Source organism: Rhodamnia argentea, chromosome 6, assembly GCF_020921035.1.
Source record: "Rhodamnia argentea isolate NSW1041297 chromosome 6, ASM2092103v1, whole genome shotgun sequence".
NCBI lineage: Eukaryota > Viridiplantae > Streptophyta > Magnoliopsida > Myrtales > Myrtaceae > Rhodamnia > Rhodamnia argentea.
The window spans coordinates 9,872,366-9,884,647 of record NC_063155.1 but is presented as its reverse complement, the minus strand read 5'-3'; positions in this window follow the sequence as shown (position 1 = coordinate 9,884,647).

Here is a 12,282-nt window from a genome sequence, read left to right as displayed (position 1 = left end):
TCTTCTAGAGAAAGTTGTGTTCAAAATACTAAAGGTGGTCGGCAAATCCGAGAGCGAGTTTCTTCATTTTTCTTTTTCTTTTTTTATGTTGTTGTTGAGTCCAATGCAATGTATTTTACCTCAAGTGTCCAAGAGTCAAATGTTCTTATTTACGTATTGGTCTAGGGATTGTTTTGGGAAATAAAAATGTTAGAAGTCACGGGATTTGTCTATGTTTGGAGGGTCGTTTTCCAGGTTTTGAGGGTAAGTGTGTATATTAATGAATTATTGAGCTCCTAAATTGCAGCTTCAAGAAAAAATGAATTGTATCTCAAGTATCGAGAAAATTGTCAAAAAAAGAATCCGAAACATTTTGCATTTTTGCTAATTCAGTTCTAAACCTTTTAAGTTTATCGATTAGTCCTAAACTTTTTCACCTTTTATCGATACAACCCTATCGTCCGAAAATCACTAACATGAACGCCGGTTGTCCTACGTGGCACGATCAGCGTTGACATACATAATTTTTAATTATATTTAATATTTTCAAATATTTTTTCTATTTTTCTTTTAGACATATCCACGTCAGCTCTAATAATGCCATGTAGGAAGGTTAACATCCACGTCAGCGATTTCCGATTAATAGGACTCAATTGGCAAAAGGATGAAAAGGTTTAGGACTGAATTTATAAACTTAAAAAGTTTAGGATTGAATTGGCAAAGTGTAAAAAATTTAGGATTTTTTTGACAATTTTGCCCTCAGTTATCGATAATCACACATATCGAAATAGATGAACCACAAATGGAAAGCTGGAAACAAGATCTTCAAGGGGCGGGCCGGGCGAGAATCAAAATGACTGGCCTAAAAGAAACCGGAGGTTGCAGGAATCAATTTGTATTGCAAACCCAAGCGTTTAGAATGTTTGTGTCTGCGTGGTGTGTATGCACACTTTAGTTTTTGCGCAAAGTCCAACCTATGCGAGAGGAAAAATGTTATAGTAATTAAATATTAAATCACATATGTATTTACCTATTTACTAACTTTTAACATAATCTACAAAAATTCGTGTTATAAACAGATCAGTAATATATAACTCTCCACATTAAATGCATGTAACTGGTCAATAACCTCCATAACAAAAGAGGCAAATTCTTCATGACATCATCCATAATTATCCAGGGGATTTTGGTTCCTTTTCTCCATTTTGAGTAATGATGTCAAGTTCGAAAATTAAAGCATACACCGTTAATTTAATGCTCAGAAAACTTTAAGTAAGCGATTTTATCCACCATTGATTTGATAATCCGTGAGAGGTGAGATAGTTCAAGTTACCAAATCAAGGATGGATTACATCGCTTGTGAAAAAGATATATTCATTCTGGTCATGTATGTTGTAATTACTCGTGAAGTTTCCGCGACACGATATTCACTGTAACTATTTCTAATTATTCTTGCCAAAAAGTTTTTTTTTTATTATTATTATCGTTCAACTCTGATTATTCTTGCCAAAAAAGTTTGTTGTCCTCCTCCCTTTAAGGATATGAATGATAACAATTCTATTCATGTGAATGATTTCTTGCCAGAAATAAATTTTTCTATTTATATTTCCTAGTTGAATTTCTGAGCAAAGAAACGCGTTGATAATCTTACACGAAATTTATGTCCTCAGAACATAAATTCGTTTGATAACAATTTAACCTATCAAACGGGCAGGTTGGGTCATAAATAATCAGACCCAAATTGACCCATTAACCCATTTATGACCCATTGATGCATAATGTAAATTTTTCGATCCATGCCCGGCCCGACCCATATTGCAAAAACGCTTCCATATTTAACACAATGTAGGAAAACGTGTTTCCATTGATTTTTTAGAAAAATTATATTGCTAAATCTTTCCGTGCAATACAAATCTAGTCGATATTCTTTTAAGAAAAATTGATTTTTTATATTTTCATAGTTTTCTTTTCTTTTGTTTTTCTCTTCTACAACCGGTCGTCAACCAAGATCGGCAACTAGCCGCAATCGATGGGTTACCGGCGGTGATCGGTGGCAACCGACAACCATTGGTCGACGGTGAGAGACAAGGATGAGAGAGAGAGAGAACAAAAAGAAAAAAATTTGAAATTTTGTTTGGGATGGTTCGATAAGCATTTGTCGGGATCCAAAATGACGTGGGCAACACAAACATGCATTTTCACGTTGCTTGCACATAAGGAAAACGCTTCCATAATAGTCCGATAGTACTATCAGTTATTTCTTATAGTAGATCCACATAGTATCACTACATGTTTTGCATAAAACACTTATTAATTGAAAAATCATGGGTTCAGAAATAATAACGGTGCTATCGGACTATTAGGATAGCAACTCCCTTAGATAAATTATGTAAGAAAGCGATTTCAAAGGGTACGGCCCCACGTCAACTTCAACTTTATAAAATGGTCATGAGATTTATCATTTGCTTTATTGATACGGCAATTATTAGTGTTAAAGTAACGTCTCATATCGCTTGATAATAAATCTTAAATGCTATTTATATTTATGTTATCTCTCTCTACTTAACAGTTTAAGCTTTTAAGTTGGAGCCAGTGCTATCTCTTTCGAGGAACGTACGTCCACCCCCAATAGCCAATTTTCATATATTGTCTCATATCGCTTGACAGTAGGTCCCGAATGCTATTCATATTCATGCGATCTCCCTCCACTTATCATTTTAAGTTTTTGTAATGAACTTTCTTAACAACTATTGCTGAGAGGTTAATGATAAAGATAAGCCGGTAATAAGAAATTCAAGATAACTCGGAATGACACCAAAAAGGCCAAAAGAGAAAGAAATAATTATTAGTGCTATGGTCTTATATATTAAATAATCAATTAACCGTGCCTAAAGTTAAAAGATTTTTTTAACAACAAAGTATATCTATATGTGGTCATGCATATGCATAGATTTGCATTTGCCACAAATCTATTATTAGTTGACTACTAATAACTAACTAAACATGTGTAGCAGCCCCGACAAAGGTATATTATTCATGAACCGTACATCGTTTTCTAAATCGTCATACCGCGATTATGTTTATCACTTGATTTTTCTTGTGATGAATTGACATATACCAACGCAGTATTGACCGTGCTCGTGATCATCTTCTTGCAGGCCCTCCCTCCGTTTCCGGCTTTAGTGAGCCTCGTCCCGAGGAGCCTTCGGACCAAGTTCGGCCATGAGAGCCTCAAGTTCTTCTGGGCCGATCGGGGCGGGATCCAAGGCAACTTCATTCGGGACCGGATTGACAAGTACGGCTCCCCCGTCTTCAAGTCGGTTGGCAGTGGGTAACAATTTCCTGTTCGAAGGAGGGCAAGAAGGTGGCATTGTGGTGGCCGAGCTCAATCTGAAGCTCATCGGGACGAGCCTCAAAACCAAAGTCGGCAACAAAGGGAGATCCTACAAGAAGAGATGCTCATGAGCTTCTTTAATTTTGAAGTATTGTCTCATATCGTTTGACTACTAGTCTTACGCACTCTTTATATTCAGAGGGTCATCCTCCATCCAAATGTTTGAACTTTTAGAACACCAAATAGTAGCCCCACGATATTTAACATGGTATTTGTTAATTCATCACGTGAAAAGTTATGCGATAAACTTAATCGTGACATGACGATTAGTAGTTAATTTGACAAATGGATAAATATATCCTAAGTCCATTCTTGACTTCGCCATTATAGTTGGTTACTCACCCCGTTGATTCCGCAAAGATGGCTTTATTTTTCACTAATATAAATGTATAAATTCTTAGTGTCCACAAGTGCCTTTGAACGAGGGGTCCATCATAATTTTTCTTTTATTGATGGACATTATTAAGATTAACTATTCTTGAGAATTTCTACGAAACCATAATGTTACACACCAAAAAATAACCAATTCTTCGTTATCGACGAGTAGCGGGCGTTGTCGGCAAGAATAAAGTTTGATCAAAACAAAAGTCATAAGTGAACTAAACAATGGACGAGCTACGAGTTGGTCGACAGTAAGAGAAATTCGACAACGCACAATGCGAAAGTTATCAACAAAAGCCTCCACCGCGATTTAAGAGAAGTTAATTGAGAAAGTTATCGACAATAATTTATCCCAAATTAGTCAAGGATAAACATAGGATCGACATGAGTACAATAGTCTCCAGATTTATAGATGTACATTGTACAATATGCCCCAAAACTTACATTGAAATGTGCAAGTTAAGGAGGTTACATGCGCAATTTCTTTTGAATGACACATAGGCAATTTTCAGATACTGTTCAGTGGAGGGTTGATTACGTTTTTTGAAAAAGTTATAGGACTCTGAAATGATGATGATTCTCAAATGGATTGAGGTTGTCCTATTTTTATGACACACACAAATTGCATCCTCGAATTTTCCTTCACTCACACTCTTTTTACCCCCAAATCCCAAAATCCAACCTTCTCATATTAGAAACTTCGTAATATTTAGACTTCGTTTGTTTTACGAAAAATAAATAGTTTCGATAATATTTTCTTAAAAATGATCACTTATATCGATTACAAAAACAAATGAATCACAAATATTTCATCGCTCACGAAATTATTTAAAGATAAATTACTGTTGATAATACAAATATTTTTCATTAACTAAATACTCTAAATAATATAATTGAACCTTTTAAGAAAAAAATTAATTGGTCAATCGTGCAAAAAAAGAATTCAGCTCAGGCCTCTTTATTTAATTTCAATTTTTGACATTTTGCATTCCGGACAAATGCTCTCCTATTGCCGAAGCAGGTGTGAGGTTTTTGAATTGCGAAGTCATCTCGAGGCCGAAGACCTATAATATCTAATCCATCAATACCTCAATCACCATGTCCAAGTAAGAGATACTCGCCTTCTTATATGCTTTTAGACCGCATATGAAAAAATTGTCCAAAAAATCATAACTTTATTGTATGGCGGCTAATTCAGTCCTAAACCTTCTAATTATGTCAGTTTAGTCTAAACCTTTCAACAACTTGCCAATTTAGTCATAAACCTTTCAATAGTGTCAATTTAGTCCTATATTTTTTTGTAATTTATCAATTTAATCATAAACCTTTTCACAATTTGTCAATTTAGTCATTTTAGAAAATTTTGAAGGGAAATGGCCAACGTGACAATCTAGTCGGTGTCGACCATCTTACATGTCATGGCCGGGGTTAACGTGGACAATTTCTTTTAAATTTTGTGAATTTTTCCTTTATTCCTTTTATTTTATTTTATTATTTTTTCCTTTTTCCCACCGCCACCCATCATGAAGCCTAGTGGAGGAGAAAAGGGGAGATAAAAAAGAAAAAGAAAAAAAATTATCCACGTCAGCGACAACCATGACACATAAAGTGACCAATGCTGACTAGACCATACATGAGTGATTTTTGGTGAAAATTGACCATAAGGACTAAATTGGCAAACCATCAAAATTTTATAATTACATTGGCATAATTGAAAGGTTTTAGGACTAAACTAGCCATCGTAGATGATTTTTTAGACAATTTTCTCGTCTTTGGACTGTCCTAAGATAGATACAAACGATTTATATCTTTGGTTTACTTGGAAAAGGAGGAAATAGGTGGTTAGAATGAATTGGTCAATGGAGCAAAAGTTTTCCAACTTATGGCCTATTTTGTTCAGCTTTGGAGAAATGTCTTTGAGAAAATGCAAATATCTTTGAGCTAAAAGGGATTTCCAAAATGCAAGTAGTTTTTGGCAAATTGTATTTTAAAAACACATTGGAAAGAAACTTTGACATAAATGCTGTTCGGTGAAAAATACATTTTGTAAAGTATTTTTACATTTTGAAAAAAAAAGAATTTTGACTATTTAAAAAAAAAACTTTTAAAATACTTGGGTCGGCCAATTACCGACAATCAATGGGTGGCGATGGTAACCGGCGGTTGACGGTCGACGAGCTACGATGGGCAACGATGAGTGGCGGTTGACGAGCGACGGTCGATTGGTGGCGGTGGGCGGCAATAGTGAGCGGCGGGGGCGGTCGACAGGCAACGACGGTCGATGGTCGACGAGTGGCGCTTGTGATCTACGGGTGGCGGTAAACCGGCGACAACGGGTAGCAGTGGTCAATAGGAGATGGAGGGCGGCTGTGGGTAGCGGTAAGCTGCGGTGAGCGGCTGGTGGTGGACGGCGGTGGTGAGCGGCTGGTGGCGGACGATGGTGGTGAGTGGCGGGCGGCGATTGGCCGGTAGCGGTCAACGGTCGACGATGGTGAACGGCGGGTGGCTGCGGTGGTGAGCGGCCGTCAACGAACAGCGGTGGTGAGCAAAGGGGTGGCAAGAGGCGATCGACGAGCGGCGATGGTGAGCGGTGGCGGCGGCGGCTGTGGGCAACGAGTGGCGCTTGACGAGCGATGGCGGGAGGCGATCAACGGGCGACAGTGGGCGGCGGCAAGTGGCGGCGGGTAGAGGTGACAAGGTTAAAAGGAAAAAAAATTAGTTGCATTTCGAAAATGTAACTTCCAAAGTACCTCCAAAGCTACTTTAGAAATGTAATTGTATCTTCTCAAAGTTGAGCTAAAAACAAATCAAACGCTATTTGCATTTGGTTAAGAGACTTTAGAGCCCCAAATTCCCTTGAAAATGTTGAACCAAACAGGCCGTTAGGCCTTTTTGTTTAAGTTCAATTTTTGCCATTTTGCATTCTGGACAAACCCTCTACTGTTGCTAGGTGTGAAGTCTTTGAATTGCAAAGTCATCTCAAGGCCGAGGACCCACAATTTCTAGTCTACCAAAGTAAGAGATCTCATCTTGTTTTGTGGTTTTCAGGCCGTACTTGAGCTTAACTTTCGCACATCGACAACGTCTATTTCATTGATCACGTCGGAGACATATCATTCACATAAATACAAGCGGCTCTTGAGAAAATTACATATGAATATAATTCATCGATATCTTGATTGATCACATCGGCGGTTTTAGTCGAATGGATTCAATTGACAAATCTTTTAAAGGTTTAGGATTCAATTGGTACAAAGTTTAAGATTGAGTTGGCATAAATGTAATAGGTTTAGGACTTTTTTTGGTATTCCCGCCCCGCCCCCTCTTTCGCATGCTTCGTGCCTAACTAACTCTCATTTTCAACTTTATTTCTTGCCCTTTTGATGTGAAATACGTACATGCGTCATATGCCAGCTTCTAACCATCAAATTAATTCGACTCGTTTGATCCAATCAAAGGCAATCTATGTCCAGATGAAAAGAGCCACAAAGAGATATTCTTGGGACCCAACTCTAAATTATCGTACGCATAGCAAACGACACATCTCATTACCATGTTATGAACTTCAAAGTTGACAACACTTAATCACATGTACCCTTTAATGTCGCTTCCTTGGGATCTTCACAAATGCTTTCTCTACCATCCCAAGATATTTCTAATTTCACTCTATTAGGATGCACGTGGAAGTTATGTTAAAAAAATCCAACGTCGAAGAATTAATGTGGTGTAGAGCGGTTAATATATACTAATTGACTCATAACTTATATGGCTTAAAATTTTGAATAAATATAGGTCCAACTAGATATATTGGCGGGCTGGACTTGGGCTCCCTATTAGCTATCTTTTCAGGTTAAGGTATCGGACTTCTATTATGCGCTTTCAATACATTTTTTCTTCTATGTTTTCTATTTTTTTTTTTTCTTAAGTGCTTTGATTTCTTCAATACGATGTTGATCTCAAAAGGGACGAGATTTAGAAGACTACATAGGTGCAAGGGCTCAATTCTGAAAATTCATTAAAGTGCACACCGACTCTTAGGGGTTATATATAGGCTCAGCTTGAAACAACCCGCCAAGCATAGACAAATTCCAAAACTTCTCACCTTTTATTTCCCAAGACAAGGTTGACAGTCCGTCCACAAAACATGAATGAGAATTGACTCTTCACTCTAGAAACAACTACGTTGGATTGGACCCAACAAGAACATGGGAAAACAAGAATGAGACTCTCAAGCCTTCGAAACCTGATCCATTTCGCAATTCGACACATGTATTTTGCGGCCACATTGAAGCACAAAATGTCTCTCAAATGTTACATATAAATGACCTCTAAAATCCAGCAACATTGTTGCATTACTTGTGTTTTTTTTTTTTTAGTTTTACGAAATAAACTTCATTCATTACTAACTCAAAGACGTATAACAAGAGTTTCCGAAATCAAAACATAAAATCAGTCATAGGGGATGGGGAGGTTTGGAAATCCAAGAAGGCCGAAGTGAGTTCGCTCTGTTGGCCTTCGTCTCCCAATCCGCGGCTTGGTTGGACTCTCTGGGCTCAAATTGATCGAGCAGCCCATGGAGTTTCCTGTCGGCCAGATAAGCAGTCCACTACTGATAGATTATCTGTTGCATTACTTGTTGGATAAAGCTTAATCTTCTTCATATCCTACGTCCACAGATAAGAATTGCATTATTTAGCTTGATCTAATTGGCGAGTTATACTTTGCAAGCCTTCTCAATCCGTCCGACAAAGTCGGAATCACGATTCGATTTTGTTTTCTCATCCTTTGCAAGGTCAATTAACAAATAGAAAGAGCATGTAGCAAGTACAGAGGGGAAAGAGAGCTTTCAGATTATAAGATAGATAAACAAATGGATAGTTACTATGAATAGCACCTAGACTACATGTTTGACTGATTCATTTGGGACGATGGCAGTGTAATCATTAGAGGCGTCAAACGAGAGAGTCAGATTGGGTTTGGGTCGAGTTGAATATGATCCGACCCATATTAACTCATTTAACCCGTTTTAACCCACTTTCATATATACAAATCTAGTGACCCATATCCGACCCAATCTGTATTGTTAAAACAATTTGATATTAAAATCCAGTTCAAAGAAAATGATTTCTTATGAATTTTTAAATATATATAGCTAAATTATTTTTATAGTTTTCTTAACTAATCTATTCACGACGTATTTAAAATCCATTTAGGATCTATTAAGTTGTTAAGTAACCCATTTATGACCCACTTTTAAAACTTAAAGAACCCATTTATGACCTACCATCATGAAATATGGGTTCTAGATCCATTTTGCCACATCTAGTATTCAGTCCTCAAGATCCACGAAACCAAAGAGAGACGGTAAACCCTAGCTTGAATTATTCAATAGTGCTCGTTGCTTTTCGAGGCAGTTTGGACTACATGTCTGACTAGAGATTTAGAGTGGAGGAGACAAGGTCAAGTCCAAATCCAGCCTCTTGTGTTTGCCTTCTTTGTCCACAGGCGTGGAATAGAGAAATTGAGTAATTATAGCATACACCACCAGCTTAAAAAAATTTGTCCAAAAGCCGCCTTATCTATTTTTGGTTTGATGGTTAGGGAGAAATTCGGTAGTTAAAATCCTCAAGCAAGGGTTGATTCAAAACGAACAAAAGAAACGAAAATCGCCAGAAAAAATTTGCATGGTGTCATGGAGAATGACCACTTTAGTTATGGCCACGACCTTTTTAGAGGTGAACTACTATGGGGAAAGCTAGTGGATTTATAATCTAAAGACTTAGCGCCGGTTCTCTCAAGCCCATACTAATCACAACTTTGGTATTTTAACTTAGTAAATTAAATATGGAGTTAATACAATTAGGAATGGCAACTGATTTATTATGGGTCTATTAGAATTGGAGATTGATTCCCGTGAAGATTAACCAACGTGCAGATTAGAAGCTAAGGAGTATAAAAGGAGATCAACAGACGCTAAAAAAATCAAGAGGCGTCAAGAAGCACGAAAAATCCAACCATCAAACAAAGCTTTACATTTTGTATTGTTATTCTAAGTTTACTGAAAAGTGTAATATTTTAAAAAGTGTATCAGTGTCATAGTTTTTGCATAGGTGTGTAATAGAGAAATCTATTAAAGTGGGTATAAGTAGCATCGGCTTCAAAAGAAGTGCTTAGTATAAGCAGCAATTACTATTTGAACTGCTCGGAAGATCTATTTATTGTCCGATAGAAGCACGTTGCACTCGATATTACCACATGTTTCTGGTTATATCGATATATTAGTTTCTTTGATTTCCTTTATATTAAACTCTCGTTTTTAATTTCGTAAAAGTTAGTTAAGTGTTTTTTTTTAAATCACTTACTCACCTCCTCTAGGTGATATTGTTAGCCACTTCATTGCATTCCAACTAAGAACAAACACATACTTAACCTTTTTCCCGTTACCACGCGTAGGGCTCCTTAGCAATCCGACCAATCTGATTTTCTCATTCAATACATACTTATAAATGTTATTTCGCCATCTCAATCGGACAAACTTAAGAGTAATGCGTTACCGTACTCTCCACAAAAGTTGAGCTCCGATCCAATCGTTAAGGAATGCATACTTGTCGACTTTGTGAAATTGCTTAATGTAATATTTCTTGGGCGCCGTAGGAGAGAGAGCTCTTTTTTTTTTGCCTCTCTTGTGGCCTTTTTATTTTGGACTTCGCTAAGCCGACCGTCCTCGCAAAAATGACGGTGGGACGGTCAATTTATGGCCACAAACTTGATTTGTGGAAATCGGTCACTTGTTGATTCGGTTTCAGCATTTCGACTCCACATTTCCTTTTTCTCCTTTTTTTTGTTTACTTTATGTGTTTTTATTGTAAGCTAAAATTGGAAAACAAAATTAAAAGAGGGCCCACACCATCAAAGTTCTAATGAAATACATCAAATTGATAATATTCAAACAATAAGTTGCAACTTTTAAAATAGTAGATATTATTTTTCGGCCAAATAAAAAGATTACGTGAATATTGTTCTCAAAATTACTAAAAAACTCTTGAGGACTTAGCTTGAGTGATAGTACTGTCACTCAACGGTCAACTTGAACTGTACATATCAGACATGAACTTTTAGCTAACAAGCGTATCACATGGGTATGTGATGCCTGTGCACGTGGGTCCGTCATTCTCACGGACTGTCATTTTAGCTTTTCTCAATTCTTAATAACTCAAAAAAAAAAAAAAATAGGAACGTAATTATCTTGTATACTTTTTCTTCTAGTTTTAGCTTACAATAAAAATACATGAAAGTAAAAAAAAAAAAAAAAGAAATGGGGAGTCAGAATGCTGAAACCGAACGGATTCCACAAAGGAAGTTTGTGGCCATAAACTAATCATCCCACCATTTGACTTTGGGGAACAGTCAGTTAAGCAATTTCCTTTTCTTTTCTATCGTGTATTGCCAACTTCCCTCTTGTGAACCCCCTCCTTAACTTCAAGGCTGCGTTTGATTGTGCGAATTTGGATTGGAATGGGATAGGATAAGGTGGGATTAGAAATCCTCTAAATATCCTCCGCACTGTAGAAAATCCAATAACATGTTTGGTGTAATTCATGATAGGATTAAATTTTTTGAAAATCTCACTTGCTCAACACAATCTCCCGCGATACCCAGATCTCACCGTCCCTCTTATTTGTCTTCTTCACTATTTCGCCATCCCAATATTCAGACCCTAGTCCTCGCTCAACCTCACCATATCAAAGGCAAAATAAGACTCAAAAGAGAATCAAACAGGGATTTAGATTCTTCAAAATTTTGGAAGAATTGACACCGGATGGAAAGGGTAAAAAAAAAATATCCCCTAACTCGGGTAAAAAAAAAATATCCCCTAACTCTAAAGTCTCCACGAACAACTGTTCTATGCTCTTCGAGCACAATAAATCAGCCAAAGCAGACCTTGTTCAAAGCAAAAATCTTCGTCCACAGACTCGGTTAGGACACCACAACGAGACCCTGACCTTCGCATTGTAGCCGTTCAGTCCAATCGAAGAAGGCAAGGCGATTACCGATAAGGCGACTACTGATAAGGCCACTGGTCAATGCAAGGAAACTTGAGCTCGCGGTCGTCACTAAGGACGAGGCCCAGCCTCAAGCGACCTCACATCTTGGGTCCCCTCAGGCCGACAAGCTCGGGTCTGACATTGCGAGCCTCAAATCCAAGGTTTAGAGTGTCGGACATCAAATCGATGGGCTCGACAAGTCTAGATAGATAGAGAAAGAGCGTGAGACAAAGGGATGATGGCTGGCCGGTGCTGCGACGTCGAGTGACGTGGAGCTCGTGCATTGGTCTTCTACGGTGGTGCTTCAATGGAGGTCAAGCAGTCTTTCCTCCAAATGCGTTATCCTCCTATTTTTTCTCACAATTTTCTTTTATGTTTTTTATATATTTTCTCAAATTTTTATCCTATCCGGATGTATCCCATCCTTAGGTGGGATTTTTTTTTTTAATCCGAGCTATATGCGGACAAATTTGGATTTCGTGT